The sequence below is a fragment of the Cyanistes caeruleus genome, chromosome 18 (genome assembly GCF_971803275.1).
Source record: "Cyanistes caeruleus chromosome 18, bCyaCae1.hap1.1, whole genome shotgun sequence".
In the NCBI taxonomy this organism is placed as follows: domain Eukaryota; kingdom Metazoa; phylum Chordata; class Aves; order Passeriformes; family Paridae; genus Cyanistes; species Cyanistes caeruleus.
The window spans coordinates 8,949,901-8,969,439 of record NC_141718.1 but is presented as its reverse complement, the minus strand read 5'-3'; the positions used below and the strand labels follow the sequence as shown (position 1 = coordinate 8,969,439).

The window sequence follows — 19,539 nt, the reverse complement described above, 5'->3', positions numbered from 1 at the left end:
TCCTGCTTCCTAACAAGGAGAGGGAAACACAACTTTATGGTTTCCCCACTGCTACAAATGCAAACAGTGACCCTAAATAAAGGATTTTCTGCTCTAGAAGAATAACCCATGATGGAGCCTAATGAGGGGCTGTTGGTGAGGGCTGCTCCCTCCTCCCCCTGCCTTTACTACCACCAGTATCCAGTTGGGCCAGGTTCCCCCGGGACTGGCCTGGGTTTGTCTGTGTGCAGACAGCTCTGATGTGGCAGCAGGGCAGACTCTAAGCGCTGGTGTGATTTAATAAACAGACACTTAAGGCAGTTTACGCTGGAGTCAGCCCACTTCGATGGCCTTCTCTGCTAATTTAACACTGGCTGCAGCCCCCAAGCTGGCGTCTCCCTGCTCATTAGGGAGCAGGGGTGTGTGTGCCTGTGTGTGGGGGAGGAATTCTCGTTTCACATTGGTGCTCCAGAGATTTTATTATACTGGGCAGCTCATTTCAGTCACTATATTGCAGAGGATTTTTAAAGAGAAAGGGGGAGGCAGGGCATGCTAGTTAGGATCCTTCCCTGTTGTTATTTTCATTAATTTTCCTCTTTTTTTTGTTTTGTTTGGGGGGATGTGACAAAAAGGGACAATAATTGCCATTTGCCGCAGACTTTGAGGAGTCCTCCTCAGCCATTACAGATTAAATTGCATTCTGTACAAGTGTCCATCAGGCCCCAGCTCCAGACTCCAGGCTGGTTAGAGGGCAGCTGATTCAGCTGCAAGAACATTTTGCTCCACTTCTGATCTGTCCTAATTATAAAAGGGATGCTCTTGCCTTTAACCCCTGGAGTTCTCTCTCCCCTACTAGGATGGAACAGCCCTCAGCCAGCTCTTCCACTGCTTTAACTGAGTCACCTGGACTGCCAGCAGCAGAGAATAATCTACACAGATATCTGCTGCCTGACTGTCTTTCTGTCCATTTTTATCTCAGACCCAAACAAACAAAGCCTTTCAGATTCCAAATGAAGAATGGTAAAACCAGGACACGTTTACTTGCAGAAGCCATTCAATCAGGTTTTAGATTTTGTAAAATCAAATCTAAAACTAAAGAAAACACCCAGCCTTTCAGTCCAAAGTATGGACAGGTTGAATACACATGGCTGAGGTAGTTTTGAGGTAGTTTTAAGGTAGTGAGCATCAGTACTCCTAGGTGTATACTAAAAGGCAGAGTCAATAATATTTTTGGAGAAGGCACACATGGAATCTATTATGTTTCTGGCAGCACAGAGAGAAGTATCAAGGCCAACTTGTTAACAGCTGCCTCAGGAAGAGCTACACAGCTGTACTGACAGCACTGCAGTGTAGATATAGAATGCACACCTGGACTGAACCCAAAAAGCAGTGGGTTGTCTTTTTTCCTTCAAGTAAAGAACTGCTCCACTTAAAAACCTCTTACAATAGATCTTTCCACATCTTTGGTCACAACAAGGTGCAATAGGATTAAAAACAAAGCAGAAAACCAATGTGGGCCCGATACTGCTCACTTCAAGCCTGATTGTGATGCAACTCTGACACTGACTTCAGCTGGGCTACATCAGACAATAATCTACCTTTGTTTGATGTTTGCTCCTGCAGAACAGACTCCCATCCCGTCCTAATAGCAAGCTCCTGCCTTTTCCCTCTCACAGCTAATTTCAATTTCTTCCACAGCCTGTTTCCTAAAAGAGGAGCAGGGCTGGGATTCACATTTCTCTGAAAACTGGCCCAAGCTGCCCAAGAATGCCACGAGCGCTTGTGGCCCTACAGCACCACAATCAGGACAGTGTGAGCACCACGCTGTCTCAGCTTTTTTCTGTTTCCAGTGAGTTTACATTCTGCAGTATATTTCTTAGAACTTAGAGCACCCCTTTAACCATTGACTGCATGTTTACAATACATTAGTGGGAAATGTAAAAGAAGGGAAAAAACTTAATAAAAGATCCATGAAGAAGAGCAGCACAGACTGTGTGTCTTCTCCAGCAAGAACTGGACAGCTCCCTCAAACCAGGCTCTCATCCTCAATGCCTAACAGAACAGGGAGCCTTTTGATACCCTTCTGATACAAACCAGAATCAGCTGTTACCAAACTATTGAACCAAGTCCATGAAAAAACTCAGCGGCAATGTGCAGAAGGCTTGCAGCAAACAATCTGGAGAAACCTTCCTTATAAAATAGAGAGCAACTGATGTCCTGATACTACCAGTCTGACATTAGTGCCAGAGATCTTACCTTGTAAAGCAATTCCTTTGCTGTCCTTATCCTTGTGGTATTTTAATTATGCTTATCTTTTGGATTTCAGTGATCCTTGTGGGTGCCTTCCAGGACATTCTTCAATGCTATGATTCTACCTTCAAAACCCCTTTTCAGGGATTCCTAATACACATTCTCTGCATCATTCCCTCTGTGAAGACCATATTTATTCCTTTTGGACTTACCCATCTTCCTACACAGCAACACAAAGGTGCTGGTCAGAACTGGAGCCATATTTTAGTTTGGAATCCCCTGTCCAGTCCTTTAATGCAGAATGAGCCATCTCCATCTTCTTAAAACCACATCTCTAAAAAATCAGAAATTTGTTACTTCAGTGGACAGAGGAAAGATAGTTATAGCAATGTAAAATTAGTTCAAAATAGGTGTCACATTGCAGTAAATAACATTAAATGATCATATATGTAAGTAGAATATTTATAGCAGTATAAACTTGATAAGTGAATGAAGCTGTAGGGATCAAACACAGAATGAAGGATCAAACAAAAAAACTTTCATTTTAACAAGCATTTCAGTTAGTTGTGCTTCTGCAACTCTTTGTGTACATTTTTAGCTCACCCTAATTTTGAAAAATTACGAGTTAAAATGAATAATTACTTGATGAGTAAATGCTTAATTGCTTATTTATCATTATTATTATTATTTTACATATTGCTGCTAGTGCCAGAGGTTGGAAAAAGAAGAGACAGAGGAAAGTATATCATAGTAGGTGTGTGGGACATGGTTGTTTAAGGAGTTTAAGAAGTCAAAGAAATCCTAAACAAAACTAACAGAGGGAATGTAACTTACCCTGAAAATCATAATCTAAAATCTAATTAGAACAGGTGAGGCTAGCACCAGAAAAGGAGTAACAACAGCAAAAGTGAATTACACTGCTGAGCTACCTAAGAACCTCTGCCACTGATCATAACATTTGTACTACAAGCTGTTCTAACCCCAGAGAAAAATAAGATATCCATAGGGAGAGGGTAGAAATAAGTGTAAAATGCTCCAACTCAGTAACTATTAAAAAACATCTCAAAATTCAAATGTAATTCACTCTCTTCAGCACTGCCATCATTTCCACTCATGAACACAAAGCTTGGCACAAGGGAAACGACTTCTCCTTAGTTTGCACAGCAAGCAGGTGGATAAATCCCTGTCCTGGGTGGAAGACAGACTCGGGTTTAAGGGAAGGAAAGCAAGGCCAAGCTTTCAGCCATTTTGTGCAGCCATTTCAAATGCCCTCGGACGAGCTGATCGTGTCAGTGTCTCAAGGTCCCCAGAGACCGTAATCTTATGTGTTCAGAGAGGCTTTAGTTCATGCAAGGTCAGAGTAATTGTGCATGATTAATGGTTTATCTCTTCCTGAAAGCCTTACACAAAGGCTCCAAACCAAGTTAGCCGTAATTCCATACTCCTTACAGTCCGCTTAAAGGGGCAGCATCCTATTTCCTGTTGGTAGGGCCAAGCAGGTTGACTTTATCTATCAGAATTGGAAGTGAGCCATGTGGCCTTTAAAAGAAGTTCCTCTCCCTCATTCAGGTCCCAAGGAAACATGAATACACTGAAAAAAAAATAATAAAAAGGAACGAAAGGGGAAAAAAAAAAAAAGATAAAAAAAGAAAGAAAAAAAATCCAAATTCAGTCTAAACTGGCCTAAAGTTTGAAAAGACTTCTCTGTAACAGTCCCCAAACCTTTTGCTGTGAGATTCTTTAGTTTTCTACAGAAGTGCTCCTTATCACATTGCCAGAGCAGGACACATTAGAATCACCTTAAAATCTCATTTCTATTCGGCAGCCTTATTTTGTTACAAAAAGGATCATTTTTAATCAATTACAGCTTTGTGACCATTTGGGCAGCCAAATAAGCTGATTAAATTATTATTTGCAGATAGAGCTCACAGATAATTCCTTAGGGATAACTGCAAATTTAGACTTTTTTTTGTTTCCCAAAGCATTAAAGCACACAATTGCCCTGAATGCATTGTACCTTTTGCTGGAGCTTTCATCTGACTGTTTTCAGACTATGAAGTATTTGTGAGCTGCTCCTTCAGCTCCTTGGTGACACACAGGGTGTAATTGGGCACCTAAGTTATATGCTGTTGTTTCTGCACTCTGAGTGGATGTGCAAACCCCTTTACCCAAGAGAATAGCGAAGTGTTTTGTTCACATACCAAATCCTCCTTGTTCTCTAAGATGTTCAGATCAAACACCACATTCTCTGTGGTTTTACGCGAATCAAAATCTACACGCGTCAAGTTTGTTCTCTAACAACAAACGACAGGGATCACAAACATGGACGAATACAAACAGCAGTTGGCAGCTCAAATATACTTTTGTCTTTTGTAAATGCAATTCCCACCAGCAAAAGTTTTGATTTATCTGGGAATTTGAAATGTTATGTTATGTCAGAGGGAGGAAAAGGCATCCAGTGTGGTTGAGAGAAATCTCCACACAGCAATAATAGGAGCTGCCCAGAGCTCATGGAAAATGAGCCAGGAAATCTCTGGAAAGGCAACACTGCCAGTCAAAGACTGCTCACCCCACTCTGCCAGTGTGTCAGGAACACATTTATTTCACAAGGTGGAGGAGCTGAACTGTGTCATCAGCTGCTTTGAACACCTTCATACCCAGCAGGAATGGACTGGCTGAACACTGCAACCAGAAGGTAACTTGGATGAAAAAGAATCATGACCTCAAATGTTTTTCTGTCAGAGGAAAGGTAATAATGGACACTGGACTGCAAAAGAGGAGATGCCAGCAAGCTGGGGAGGTTGGCTTCTTGTAAAGACTTCCCATGGGAAGCAAGGTAGAGTAAGGTGGGAATTTTCTGGACAGACTACACCGAGAGTACAGTGGCAAACTGACAGAAGGGAAATGGAATGCCTCTGATCTGAACTAACTCCAAAAAATTGAACACTAACATGGAAATAGCAACACGCAGGTAAGGGTTAATATAAAGGAAGAGCATATGAGAAAGAGAAAATATCAGGGACAGAACTGCAAAACAAATTACATGCACCATACATAAAAAGCAGAAAGGAAAAAAAATAAAAAAGTCATCAATGCCTTCTTTACTTCCACATTCACTAAAAGATTAATGGTGACTCAAGGTAATTTTTCCTATCAAGAGAAAGACACAGTCCAGAACAAAGACAAAGCAGGTTAAATAACACTTCTGTCAGTAAAGCCCAACTGGGGGGCTGTGTGCTAAATCCTCTTTCTCCAGAGAGAAAAGGAAACATCATAAATTATCCAAGCTGTGGAACAGATTCTGTGCACAGGGCTTGGATCACCACATGGCCATAGATCCAGGAACTGGGAATGGCAGCAGGCCTCCTTCTGTAACAGGCTCTGAGGAGAGAATGACAAAAATTCTAGACCTCAAGGAAGCCACATTTGAGTCACCCTGAGCTCCCCACCTGGACTGGCCTGAACCAAAACACTGATCTGCTCGCTCAGCAGCTGGTCTGATATCAGATTGGTCTGATAAGCAAGGTGTGGACTGAGGAGATTCACCAGGAACAGTGACTCAGGAATCCTGGACTGCCTTTCAAGTCCCCCATCAAAGCAGCTGGGAGGTTTGCATGTGACAGCACAGGACCTGACAGCACCATGCAGGGTCAGAGTGCAGCCTCTGCACCAAACACAGCAGCAGAGCTCAGTGTCACCAGTGTCACCAGCAGGCACTGTCTGCTATGTGGTCACATGCACGACAAATGGGCACCTGCCATGTCACATTTCCCTGGCTCAAGAGCTGTAAAGTCAGCATGTGATGCAGAACAGATTCAAAGAAGAAAATCACTGCTTGCATCTTCAGCACACATTTTCTGAAGCAGACCTGAAGATGTATCAGCTGGCCACCATTTATTCTTTGCAATACCATAAGGAAAATGGGAGAAGCCTATCCATGCACTGCTATGAACATTCTTTCGAACAGCAGCAAACAACCCTGGCTTGGGATGCAATGTCCTTTCCAATATGGTAGCAATATATCTTTCCTATTTTTTTTCTTTTTAACTGTTACAGTTACCAACCATTTGAACAACCTAGCTCACAGTTGCCAAGGAGCCTGGGCCTCAATTTCTTTTTCTACTTGTCTCTTTGGGGTAAAGTAGATTTTAATGCCAGATTAAGCAAAGTGCTGCTCTTCTTTGATCTACAGTTCAGGCCACAGTCCTGACTGGAGAAGGGAAAAATAATTCACCAGGGTGCTCCTAAGCCAAAAATACTTGGGTTTCCAAGGTTTCCCCTATTTCCTTTTCAGTAGGGACATCAAGTAACAAGTTAAATATGTTGAAATACATTTCTGGTTTGCTCTTAATTTCTTTCCCTTTTGCTCTCTTTCTCTACAAGTAGACTGAGCAAATACTGACCTTAGAAAAGCCTCAGTGTGAACCATCAGAAGGCATATAAAATTCTTCTAAATTATTTAATAACCGCAGTATCCTAATCCTCAATGCCCCTTTTCCACTTTGTTCCTTCGTGCTGCTGTTCAGCATAAGACAGACTGCAGAATTTTTTAGCAAATATTTCTGACACCACACCTAAGAACATCTCTAAGGAGGAGGAAAACTCTAGAAAGCTTAATCCAGTCTGGTGCAGATGTCAAATGACAGACACATCCCCACATTCCTCAGTGCTTATATTTAACTTCAAACTCACATTCATTAGCATTCAGCAACCTCTGTATATTTTAAAAACTGCAATAATAGTAATAGCTATAGCTGAAATGAAAACTTCCTCAATTCAGACCTTAACTAAGTCAGGCAGAACAGTGAAATTCTAAGATAACAAGGATAAAGTCATCTAAAGTCTTACATGACAGTGACATGTGCTTACTCATGACAAAATTAACAGTAAAGTCTGTATAACTCAGAATATAAACAACACCAGGTGCTTAAGTAGCACTTAGCCTGGTGTTAATTATATCTCAGAGCTCTGTCTTTCAGCAGAAAAGTTTCCAAGAAATCACTTTCCAGTGGCACCAGAGGATTTGAAAACAGCTAGTTAGTACCTTACAGAAACAAAGGATTAAATTGTGCCTCAAAACATCCAACACAGGCTGCTGCAAAGCCATTCAACTAAATCCAGTGCTTTTTACAATCATTGCGAGTGGAACACTGATAAGAGTTAGAAGGACAAAGCTGAGAAATAAAAGCAGTCATGGCTATGAGGGGCAAAACAAAGTAGCTAGAGCAGAAACCAGGCCTTCTGTAGCCCTACAATTTCTTTTCTCCCACTAGTTCTGCTCTTTATAGAGTTACAGACCTCCTTCTGTAGCCTGGCCTGCTTTCTAGCTCAGCCAAAACACATATTCCAAATATTTCAGTCCTTCCTGTGAAATAGCTCAGCTGTTGCTAGGCCTGAGGTAAATCCACCTCCTCTTCTCCCTTAAAATAATGTGATATTGGACACCAGACAATTGATTTCAACCCAGCAGTTCGTTATTCTGCAAGTGGGAAGAGCAGTACATCAACCCCCAACCCACACCTACATAACAGAAAACTGACCCAGTCTGGGACTCCACCCAGGCCATCAGAAGGTAATTGGTTTTTCTCTATTAGAATACTCAGTATGCAATTCAAAATAATTAGTTAGATGGGGTGTTCTGTGCTTTTATAATTAAAAGGAAGAGTCATGCAATGCCAAAAATTGGCTTTTGGAGGGGATTTGAGTGATATGAGTAGCTGTTGCATTCAACTTATCTGAGCCTACGTACAAGTGATACACAGAGTAAAGGACATCAGCCTGTGTGCATTTAGGTGGGAGAACTCACCAACTTTCAAAATGTAGTTTACAGTCCCTGAGCTCAGCTGGGCAACCTGGAAAGTGGAAATGTGGAATGGCAGCAGAAAACAGGCTGGCTAGGCCCAGGGAAGGCTCATGTCTCTGCAGACATTCAGTCACACCCATCTGAACATTGTCATTCAACCTTCCCTTCACAAGAGTGTTTGTATCTGCTCAGAGGGTCTCACATCATCCTTCTTCCACAGTGCCAGCAGGATAATGAGGGTGTGCAGAATTGCTCTCCACAGTAAATGCCTCAATCAGAAAAAAAAGTTATTGCACCTAAAATAATGGGAAAATAAATAAACTGAAAGAATTGCATCAGCACCTGTGTAAGTAACAGCCTAGAAAAAATGAGGGGATTTTGAGATGCTGTCTTCTTCCCAAGAAGTTTCAGTGGTTTACTAAGTAGAAAACACCAGCACTCCAAATAAATTTCAAACTATTCAACTTTGGATTCCTTTAGCACACAGTTCCGCTCAAATCCAAACTCCTCCTATTTCCCTAGGTATTAAAATAGGACAGGTTGAACCTACTGAGCAAAGAAGTTATTCCCTAATATCTGAAGATATTCTCCAAGGGGATGGAATACAGATATGCACCACACAGGTCACACTTCGACAGTCATGACTTTGATGGGACACCAAACACTGCACAGACAGATTTTGTTTTGCATAAATATACGGTACAGACAGGAACTAGTTAACAAGAACACAGGAAACTCCTTACAAATTGGTAGTGATGGCAATTTCCTGCAATAACTTAGAAGATTTTCACTTGCTTGGTTGGTTTGGTAACTCATATCCTTAGGTTGAAATTCAAGAACCTCAAGTCTTGACACACAATCCAATGATTAATAATATAGACTGTGTGTACAAGAATGTGGAATATACGGGACCAAATTCATGGTATACCTACATTAGATGTAACATAAGTGCCTTTCAGACAGGTTTCTGCTTTCAGTACACTTTTAGAAGGCTTGTTATTGGAGAAGAGGCTTAAAAAATTGACTATTCAAGAAAAGCTACCACTAAAGTCAATGAGAGTTCTGTCCAACTGCAAAAAAAGAGCTGAGCAAAGACTAGAATTCAGAATGGGATTTTCAACAGTACTCAAATGATACAGGGCTATTGAATAATTTTTGGAGGCAGAGAGGGCATTTCAGCATCCTACTCCTATCAGATTTCTTAAGAAGGTATTAAATTATCGATCTGCCATTTGTAAATTAGCCTAATCCTAAACAAAGTAAGCACTTTTAAAAGTTCTAATGTGAGCCTTTAGCTGTACAGGTAAGTCCTCTGTGGTTATCAGGAAGCATAGTCCTGGGTTTCAAAAGAGCAAACTACACTGACCACTCGTCAAGTGTTGAGCTCTTCTGAAAATTCAGGCACTTGATTCTGTTGTCAAAACATAAAACTGACAAACTGCAAACACTTTTCAAGCAAAGATATGAAGATCTGTCTCTGACCTCTGCCAAAATCTGTATATTATTGACTGAAATCAGAGGAGGGGTTAAAAACAAGGGCATATGGAATAATACATTCTTTCACTTTCTTGGTCTTTACAAGCACAGCATTAGTTGATTTTTCACAACAGAGATGCTTCAGTGTTTAAGGACAGAATCGTAGCTAGAATATAGTACAGCAGAGGAAAACAGGAGGAGAAGGAGGCAGGAAAACACCCTGAAATCACTGTTGTGAACCAGACACTTCCACCTCACAGCCTGACACAAACCACACGGTTTGATGGCCAAAGGGCAGCATGTCATACTTTAGTGTTGCATGTTTCTCCCCCATGGCAGTGAGTTGCATTACAATCTGTAAAGTAGTAAACCCACAGAGACCATTATAAATAGGCATGGAATGCCCTGGAGTGACTGCAGCAGAGCTGGAACTGTGCCTTCTGAGCCCCTCAAGGAATTTCAGCTTGGGCTAAACTGTAGGGACATCACTTATCCTATCAGCTGAATATCTAGTAGACAGGTAGATGTGGGCCTTCACACAAGATGTGACAAGGTGTACAGCTGCTTCAGTGAATCCATCTTTGCTGGGATGAGGCTTTAGGGGCCTTCAGTTCCTGAAAACAGCAGTCATCTCTGTGCCATCTCATCTGCCCCAGTCTTTCTTCCACAAAGAATCATCCCCTTGTCCAAGGCAGGAGGCAGTAGCTGAGGCCCAGCTTAGGTAATCACTTGGAAAACAAGCCTAACTCAGCACTTCTTCCCTGCCCCACTGATGTGGTTCCTCACATAGACCCCACTGAAAATGCCCCCAGCCCTCACGAGCAGCCAAGATACACGGACAGTGTTTCTTTTGCTCCACAGACAATGGATTAGGGAGGTGCCACCAGCATAGCCACAGCACCTGCAGCAAAACACTGCTGCAGCTCACAGGCACTGCCTCCCTCTGGAACTGCTGACTCCCACCCTCTAACACAGAGCTGGGCCTCAAACTCCCTCCTGATGTATGTGGAAATGTCACTAGTCTCATGACTAGTGCCAGGAGTAAAACACAACCTTCAGCTGTGCTCTGCCCACAGTCCCCACTCCTTCAAAACTTTTACCAAGGTGGCTTGAGGCACTTTCCATCCACCAGTTAAAGTGCAGGAATACACATCTACTTTGAGAAGCCCTCTTAATTTCCTTTTCCCCTGTTGGTCATTTCAGTTTCTAACACACACTGCAGATACAAGAGCTGCACATGGTTCAGTTTTCTCACCACTGCTGTTTGTGTCACAAAGCTTCTTGTCCTGCAGAATCAGCCTAGAAACTCCTCCCAAGGCTTTCCTGGCTTTGTGGGTAATAATGGCTATTCAACAGTGGGGAAAACCAGGAACTGGAGAACACTCCCATCATCTAAAAATTAACTCATATTCTCACAAAAGCAGGGCTGAGATTGACCACAGGCTTTTTTTTTTTTTTCCCAGAAGTCCACTTGGCTCTTACTTGTATTATTTACTGCCCAAACTTGTGTGATTTGATGCTCTGCTGTACTCAAGTTCACAGAACTTATTAATGTGCCAGGTTTGTTATGAGACCTCAGGCTGTAGCTTCAGGCAGCCCAATTTTCATCAAGTTTCTGCCTCACCTGCAGTGTAAAAGGAGCAGTGCAGGTCCTACCTCTACAATGGGCAGTGCAGGGTGCAGCTGCCATGGTATCACAGTGTGCCTTTGTGGTGGTTCTTCTGCACTGGTGGTTCAGTTCAGCAATGCAGAGCAGGAGCTCCTCCTCAGCCGTGTAAGTCATAGGTAGGTTCTGTGGTGCCAGCACAGTGCTGGAATGGCACAGCAGCAGACTGGGCTGTGCCGTGTCTCCTCTCTGAAGGAAATAAAGAGAACTGCTTGTCCCTGTCCCTTTCAGGAGCACAGAGCTGAGATGGCTCCTCTCCCTGTCCCGACGCAGAGGTGCGCTCAGGCAGGTTTGCAGCGCAGTGCCTTTGGCTCCTGCCCCAGCTGAGTGGGGACACAGCAACTGTGTGAGCCCACAGCCATCCTGGGCCAGGGCTGGTGCCTGTGCACGGTCTGAAGTGCTGCAGCAGCTAATTCCTTACAGCTTGCACTGCTGAGCCCTCGCCGGGGCAGACACTTGGGCGCCCCTGTACAGTTAAAGATCACAGGCCTTGATAACCTGGCTCTTTGATTTATGACAGCCCAGACCTTAGTGATCACCTAATGAGGGGAACCTGGAGTGTCAACCTGTTTATTAAATACCCAGAACCAGCTGTGGACCCAGCCAAGGAAATAACTTAATCATATTTCTCATTTATTTTGTGTATCCCTCTCACTCCGTGGCTCTCCCCATTCTCTCCTTCGTTCTGCCTGGCTCCCTCTTTTCATCTCAGAAGGGGAGGGATTTCGGACAGGTCATTTACGGAGACTGTCAGGGGGCCAAAATGTTTGCGATTTCCTACTGATTTCTTAGGTGTTTAGAAGTTAATAATATTCAGCACCTCATGATTCTTTCCTAGATGTCAAACAAAGACATGAAAGGCAAGCAACCCAAGAGGAAAGGAGGGGGAAGGAGAGAAAGGGATGGAGCTGCAGAGGCAGTAGGAGAACAACTTTCCCTTTCCCCACAACTTTAAAGAAAGCTGCATCCAAAAAAAAAAAAAAACAGCCTTAGTATTAACTCAAAAAAAAAAAAGCATGTAAGAGTCAAAGATATTTCTATTGCTTTAGTCAGACAAAAATTTCTTTACTCTTCTTTCTAACACCTTGAGCAATACAAACTAAGATCCAAAAGGCAAAGATTCAACCTGTAGAACTACTTTTACGAATTTTCTCTTCTGTTGCTGTTTAGGGCTCTTACCTAATCCATTCAAGCATTTGGGTTGGTTATGTTTTAGGGCTATTTTCTAACACCTTAGAAGAAACTTAGGAAAATCGGGAGCAGCTAAAAGGAAAACAAAACAAACAAAACAAAACAAAAAAAAAAAAACCAAACACTGAATCCATCCACCTGATAGGACACAACTCAGCATCCAGAGGGAAAAAAAAAGTTGTGATGATATCAGATATCACACAAATAATCTGGATAACTCAGACACAGATCTAAGGCACAAAGCAAGTGCAGTTCTGTCTATATCGTCACATTATTGTGAGGTTTATAATCATTAAGACTTTAATAAAGCTCAGCTATCACCAATTTAAGTGTTTTCATTTCTCTTTGACCACAATAAATCAGTTTATTGAACTCAGCAGAGTTTTAATCAAGAAAGTACATCTCTTGTCCATAAGCACAGCTTCTGCTCCCTCACAAGATGAAGCTGGCTCCAGTAAATGAATCTGCCTCTGAATAAGCCTGTCTGTCACATCTAGAAAGATAAACCTCAAAATATGAGGCGATAAACACCCATCTTTATAAATACTTTGGTGAAACATAAATGTGTAGAAAGCTCTCAGATACCTTCTCTGATCCACACAGGACAATGAATCAGGCCATATCTATCCCTTCTGTATTCAAAAAGGATGAGGCAGCTGATACAGAGCATCAAGAAAATCCAATATCTAGTGTTCTTAAACAATAGTTCCATATGTTTTACTCCATCCCAACCAGCAGTGTGCTATTTGAATCAGGACTGTTCTAAGAGCTGGAGCACATTTGTGCATCCCAGCCCTGAGGTCAGCAGGGCTGCAATACTGTAGGGGCAGGTCCACAGCCAACACAAGCAGTCAGAGCCCAGGGCCAGCTGCTTGGGGGAAAGGGAATACCTGTCTCTGATACCTGAAAGGCCAAAAGGAGAGGGCTATGGAATGACACAGCTTTTGAATTGCAAATGTCAGATAAGTATCTTCACTTCCGGCCCAGCAAGGATCAGATAGGAGCCTGAGGTCTGGGCTCACCACACAGGACCTCTTCCTGTTCATGCCTTTGCTTCCATCAGAAACTAGGAGAGCAGGAGCTGCTTCTTCAGGGAAGGAAAAAGGGGCCTTCTTACTGAGCAGAATAAGGATGCTTCTAATAGTGCCTTCCAGAGCCTTCAAGCAAAACCTTCCCCATTTTCTTTCACAGTGACCAGGTATGGTAGTTTGGCCATACCACCACACCTGGTGATGTCACAGACTGAGCTCTGCAAAGTTCTCCAGGGGTTAACTAACCAGGATGGAAAAGAGCCTACATGATTCCTTATTGTTGGCAGCTGCAGAAGAAACAAACCTCCTGATGTGCCAATCCTGCAAGTCTCTGAGTGAGCTGACAAGACCTCCAAGGAGTCAGGCTTATCAGAAGTTGTTGCCTCATCCTTCCAGACTCAACGGTTGCAGAATTAGCCTAAGACATCAAGTGGTGCTATTTACAGAGGCTCCGCCTTGATGGGATGATTTTCAAAGATATCAGATGCCCGATCTGAGCTAAACAACTGCAATTCCAGCCCATGGTATTTCAGTGTTGTCCGATTTCATCCATCCTCAATCAGCACTCACCTCAGCATGTACGTCTGTCTCCCTGTGCCACTTCCCAGACCTTCCCATCACACCATTAGCTGACTTTTGCAATTCAAAAGAGGAGCTCAGCCAGGCTTCTCTTAAGAGCCGAGATTGACAGATTTACCAATTCAATCCCCTGCCTACTGTCACGAATGAGTGCTTCAAGCTACCAAGTTCATGCCCCCTCTAGAATACGCAAGAATCTGCCCAAAGCTTCCCCACGTCTCCCTGACTTCCACTGGCCAGCAGAGCCCATAAGGGCAGCCCAGAGTGCACATTCTCTGGTGCTTTATCCAGCTTGCTTGGAAATGACGAGGAAATGCTTTGGGTTGCTGCAGACTAGCCCGATTTTTAGCTTCAGAAACCTTAACGCTTTGTTTGGTTTCCTTTTATCTGCCTCTTTATCTGTTTAAATTTAGCCTGGTTCCTCTCTGCTGTTTCCCAAGTCCGAGCCAATATCTGTTACCCAGTAGCCAAGGGGGATCTTTCTCTGCCACTTTCCTTCTTCCTTCAGCTCTGCTCATTCTCTCACAGGAGCTGAGGCTCTCTTGACCCAAAACCATGATCCTGCTGGCAGCTGCTGCTACCAGAGGTAAGATGTCTTTAAGGCATGACATCAAGGAGTACTGCAGAAAATAGAAGCAAATCCTAAAGGCTGCCTATGTCTATATAATATATTTATTTAATTGATATGCTCTCAGCTTTCCTTAATAGAAATTGTCAGAAGCATCCAAGAGATGAGAGTTCTGCCAGTCTCTTGCTACTCACTGAGTCCCCCAGAGCAGGCAGGTAGCAGATGGGGATGGGAAGAAATTGCTAACTGCCCTTATTGTGTGGAAATGAGCCTTTGAGCACTTGCAAGGAGGAGTATTTCAAGGCTCAACTGAGAAATAATTATATGGACATTGCAGCAAGCAGTTAAAGTGGGAAACAGAAGCAAAACAGGTCTGTGTTGAGAAGGGACTTGAAAAGAATGTACCCAGTGGCTGCTGGCATGAGGAGCAAGCCCTGGGGATGGCTCTCTAGCTGGGATATGGGAGGGGGAAACACACAGACACAAAGGGGTTGTTTGCCTTCCCTCTGAAGACCCTGCAGCCAACATGACTGGCAGCTGTCACTCAGCCCCTGTCTGCTGTGCTTATTCACTCAGACGCCCTGGCAGGCACGGAAAAGAGCAGGATGTGTAGGGAAGCCACTGCAGGCAGCTGCCTCGGCTGCTCTGCTCTCAGCCCCCGGGCAGGCGGGACACGCCCGCAGCACCCAGAGCTGTCGGGGCCGCTGTGCTGTCACCGGACAGTCACGGCTCAGAACGGGGCTGTCACATCACCATGGCTCCAGAGGGGCAACAGGGACGTGCCTTCCCTCCTCCCTGTCCTGACTGCTTCTGACCGTGCTGTCGAGGCCAAGGGAGCTTTGGGGCTACTCTGCTCACACTGTCCCTCCTCACAGGCACTCCTCAGGGAAGGAGACCAACCTAAATCTTACCCACATCCATTTCTGTTTAAACAAGCTCTTGTCACCACTTTCCTGTACGATGGAATATTCTGTGCAACATGACCATGGATCTTTGTCGTGGTTTAATTCCTCAGCAGCCCTATCAGGAGAAGGGATTTTCCAGACTAGGTGAGTATCTGTTGCAACAGTTCTCTAGCAATCAGATCTAAGATAGCCATGACACAGGGGTAGGACAAAGAACTAAATCTTTACAAATGAACATGAAGAATATCTGTTAAAAATCTTACTTTCTTTTCCCCTTCTGCCAAGCAGAAAAGCAAATGCATTCTCTTGTTAATACCCTTTCAGAATAGCAGAGGAGCCTTCAAGGCCAGCTGTGACTGTGGTGGCAACAGCAATGGGGAGAAAAAACCTCAGTGGTTTGGCTGCTTGGATGACTTGGTGCTGGTGCTCTCCTTGCTGCATAATACATCCAGCCATTGTCTGAGGGTAAAAAAGGTCCACACCCAGTAGCAGAGACCTGGAGCTTCTTACAGAGCTTTAAAAACATGAGGCACATTCTCCCTTGTCCTCAGAGCCTTCAGTTACAAGCAAAGATGAGGAGTGTCTTGAACAAATTATTTCAGCGACTCTGGCACAGAAGTCCGTTTGGGCTGGACATTTACCCTTTTTTCCTTTCCCTTACTCCATTAACTGATGCTTGCTTTTCTCTTTCACCCCAAACACCTTGTTTGTTTTGCTCTTCCCCATTTTTCTGTGTTGAACATCTTTTCCTCACTGCTAAATACCCCATACTCCAAGGGGTAATGGGGTAACGCTGGAATCCCATTTTCCTCTCTTAGATTTGCATGACTAAAGTAAAGCATATGTAGAGCACACTGGATGTCAAGCAGGTCAATAGTTTCACTGCAACAACCCCCTTCTGTTTACTTAATTTTGGCAAGGTAGTATTTTCAGAAATACCCACAACACTCTGACCTTCAGTGAGACTGAGCTGGGCTTCAAGGTAAGATGTACTCTCCTAAAGATCATCTCCACAAAGCCATACAGGCAGCTTGAGACTCAGATCTTGGACCAACCTTCTTATCTCTACTAGTCAGTCACTTTGAAGTCAAGAGGAGACAGGTCTAACTCATTTGGTGCTTTTGTAAAGATCACCAGGCATTTCAGATATCTACACAGCTCTGTAAATCTGGCCCGAGGCTCAGACCCTCCAAAAAGGCATTTAAAGCTTCCAGCTTTCGCTGCCTTCAGTGGAAGATCGGCACCTTAATACGTTTGTAAATCCAGTGCTCACGCCTAAATCACCTTTAAAAATCGTATACGTGAAAGTCAATACTGCAGTGCGGCTCCCAGGGCGGAGGTCCCTAAGCTGCTAAATCCCCCCCAAACCGGCCCTGCCTGGGTGCCGGGATCCCGCAGAGCAGGATACCGCATTCCCCCTAACAAGCCCCATCTGCTGAAGAGTTGCCCTGAGGCTCCTGTGTCACTTAGGTGCTTTTAAAATGTTGCCCTTCAACTAAATCCAGCTCCCAAATCACTCTAATGACAATTCTGCCCCCTTGGCTTCACTTCTCAAACATTTGTGTGGCTGGAATTCACTCGCACAAACATTGGACTTGTTTTTCTCCTGCATGTCCATGCATAAATCAAGGTATTTGCCCATGAAACTCTTCCTCAATCAACTTGTTTGTAAAAACACAATTACTTGGGGGTGTCCCAACAAGAAAAATTCAATGCAAGCTTGCTAGGAGGCTAATAAATTTGACTCATTTCAGTCTTTTTTCCTCAGCCAGGAAGGAACCCAGCTATTTTTAAATCTCGATTTGTGGATGTAGCCAAATATAATGTTCTTTCTTCTGTGAGAGAGAACAGGAAAAGATTTTAAATGTCCTAACATTTCCTAGGCCAGCTTATCTCTCTGTCACTCTCCCCAAGAAAAACCTACTGTCTGCCTCGTCTGTTTAGACTGTATTTTTTTTTTCTTTTTAGGCCAGAGTTGTCTTTCATTATGTGTTTGCACAAAGCCTGATACAATGAGACCAGCCCCCTCTGGATACTGCTGTTGTTGGAATAATAAACCTATGCTGGGGGTGTATAAAGCAACAAAATCCCTGTTTCCCAAAGGGATGAGCATGCAGGTCTAGGTTCAGAAAAGTAAATTGAAATGTCAAAAATAAACAAAGCCAAAATTAAGAAGAAGTTTTTTTAGCGATGGAGAAGTTAGGTGCACACGCATCTGATTTCCTTGGCTCCCAGCATAGTAGCTGTCTTTACTCTGTGGCCTTGTTCCCATACTTAGGGGTAAACAAGTAGTTTTGTACTTTTTTGGATTGTGGCCCACAGTCTGGCAGAGTGATAACCACCAAAGCTGATGCACGCAGAGCAAATGCCGAGACATTAAGGCAGCCAGACACAAGCTTTTCAAAATATATCATTATTAAACAGAGGTGTGGGTGGGAGGAGATTTCAGATCAGAAAGACACACCCAAGGTTACCACATTGTGTTCTAATTTTAACACTTCTTATGATGCAGCAGCAGTACCTCTCTAGCTTCAGCTCATAATAACTCCAAATCCAGGAAGCCATTATGATTCTCCAGGGTCAAAGGTTGCTTGCATTGTAATTCGCTTCCTCCTTTGGAGGTTTAATTTTGGAAATATTTCTAATTGCTATTGTATGTGACATCGTCTTTCAGATAACCACGGAATGAGTTTTCTATTTGTTGGCTATGACTCAAGTATCCAAAACAAAAAGAAAAAGCAACCCTGTACTTTCTTTGGAACAATGATTTTAGAGTGACACAGACTTTGCAAAGGCTGTTCCACAGTCCCAGTTCTCAGCTCTAGGACTGGCAGGGTGGTGCCTCCCATACCCAGGGAGTGCATACTACACAATAAGCACGCTGTCAGTGTGTTGGAACAGCCTTCCCAGGCACCCAAGGCCTCTAGTGTAAAGACCTTCCAGCAGCACCTGCTCACACTGCCACAATCCCTAAGGTGATTGATGCTGCTCAAGTGGAAAATGGAAGACAGAGAATATGTTATCCAAACAAAATGCATCAGAAATTTAACAGGTTTTGTCTAAGCCCACACTGTTAATTAAACTGGTGTTTAATTTCTTATTTCCCCCTGATTTCCTGCACCAGCAACTTGACGGTTTTGCTACTGGTCTGTATTGTTCAGTGGCACCACAAAAGTTTGAGTGCACCATACAGTGAGCACTGTGCAAACACCTACAACACACTGGGACCAGTGGGTGCTATTACAATTGTTACATGTGAAGACAAGTCAGGATATAATAGATTTGAGCAAGGGTAAGGAAATAAAAAGTGGATTAATAAAAGGTAATTTTTTTGTTCCACCCCTAGTCAAGAATTAATGGTTTGGTCAGAGAAAATGCTTCAGTCTCTGCAAGAGTTCAAGTGCAATGGACTAAATCCTTCCAGACAAAAAAAAAGTAAATCGCCTTTTTGGATTAACAGCTCCCAGCATGCCAACCCCAGCAGTTCACCTAGTCGTGCAGTTGGTGTGGAGGAGGACTGTCTGTAAAGGAATTAAAACACTTCCAGCCCTGTTGACACCGAGAACCAAAGGCTGGGGGTGGGGTGTGGAGGAAGTGTTAGAAGTCAGAGTCTGCTGGAGAAAGTGTGAACAAGCCAATTAACTCCCAACACTTCTGGACAAAGAGGTCTCTTAGGAAGAAGGAGATTAGCACCTCCTATTCATCAAGAGCAGCAGCTTTCTGGGGGCTGTAGAACTGCCTGGCAGATCTCAAGGAGCCACCAGAGAACCAAGGGCCCTGCTGTCATCTGGGGTGGGTGTGCTCACCTCCTCCCAGCAGGACAGGGCCCTCTCACATACCTTGCCTTTTGCGGGAGTGTGTAAAGAAACACGGTTGTTGAAATCACTGCCACACTCTCACTGTGGCTTTGTCAGCTACCGCCAAGCTTGTATTAACAATTTTGTTTCCTTCACCAAGAGTGCAGCCATCTTCATCCACCTTTCTTCAAACCTAGGATTGATACAACAAAAGAGCCAGCCACAAGCACCTCAAGTATTCAAACCAAGCTGGACCTGGGCATTGGTCCTGGCCCATTATGGATCCAGAGACAG

At 43.6% G+C, this 19,539-nt stretch overlaps 1 long non-coding RNA gene across 1 annotated transcript in view; it reads right to left on the bottom strand.

Annotated features, from left to right (window-relative positions):
• LOC111936560 (uncharacterized) overlaps positions 1 to 19,539 on the bottom strand; it is a 254,657-nt gene that overhangs the window by 195,909 nt on the left and 39,209 nt on the right. The window contains exon 8 of the long non-coding RNA XR_015277844.1: positions 2,442 to 2,563. This is a non-coding gene — a long non-coding RNA (uncharacterized LOC111936560). The remainder of the gene's footprint in view (positions 1 to 2,441; positions 2,564 to 19,539) is intronic.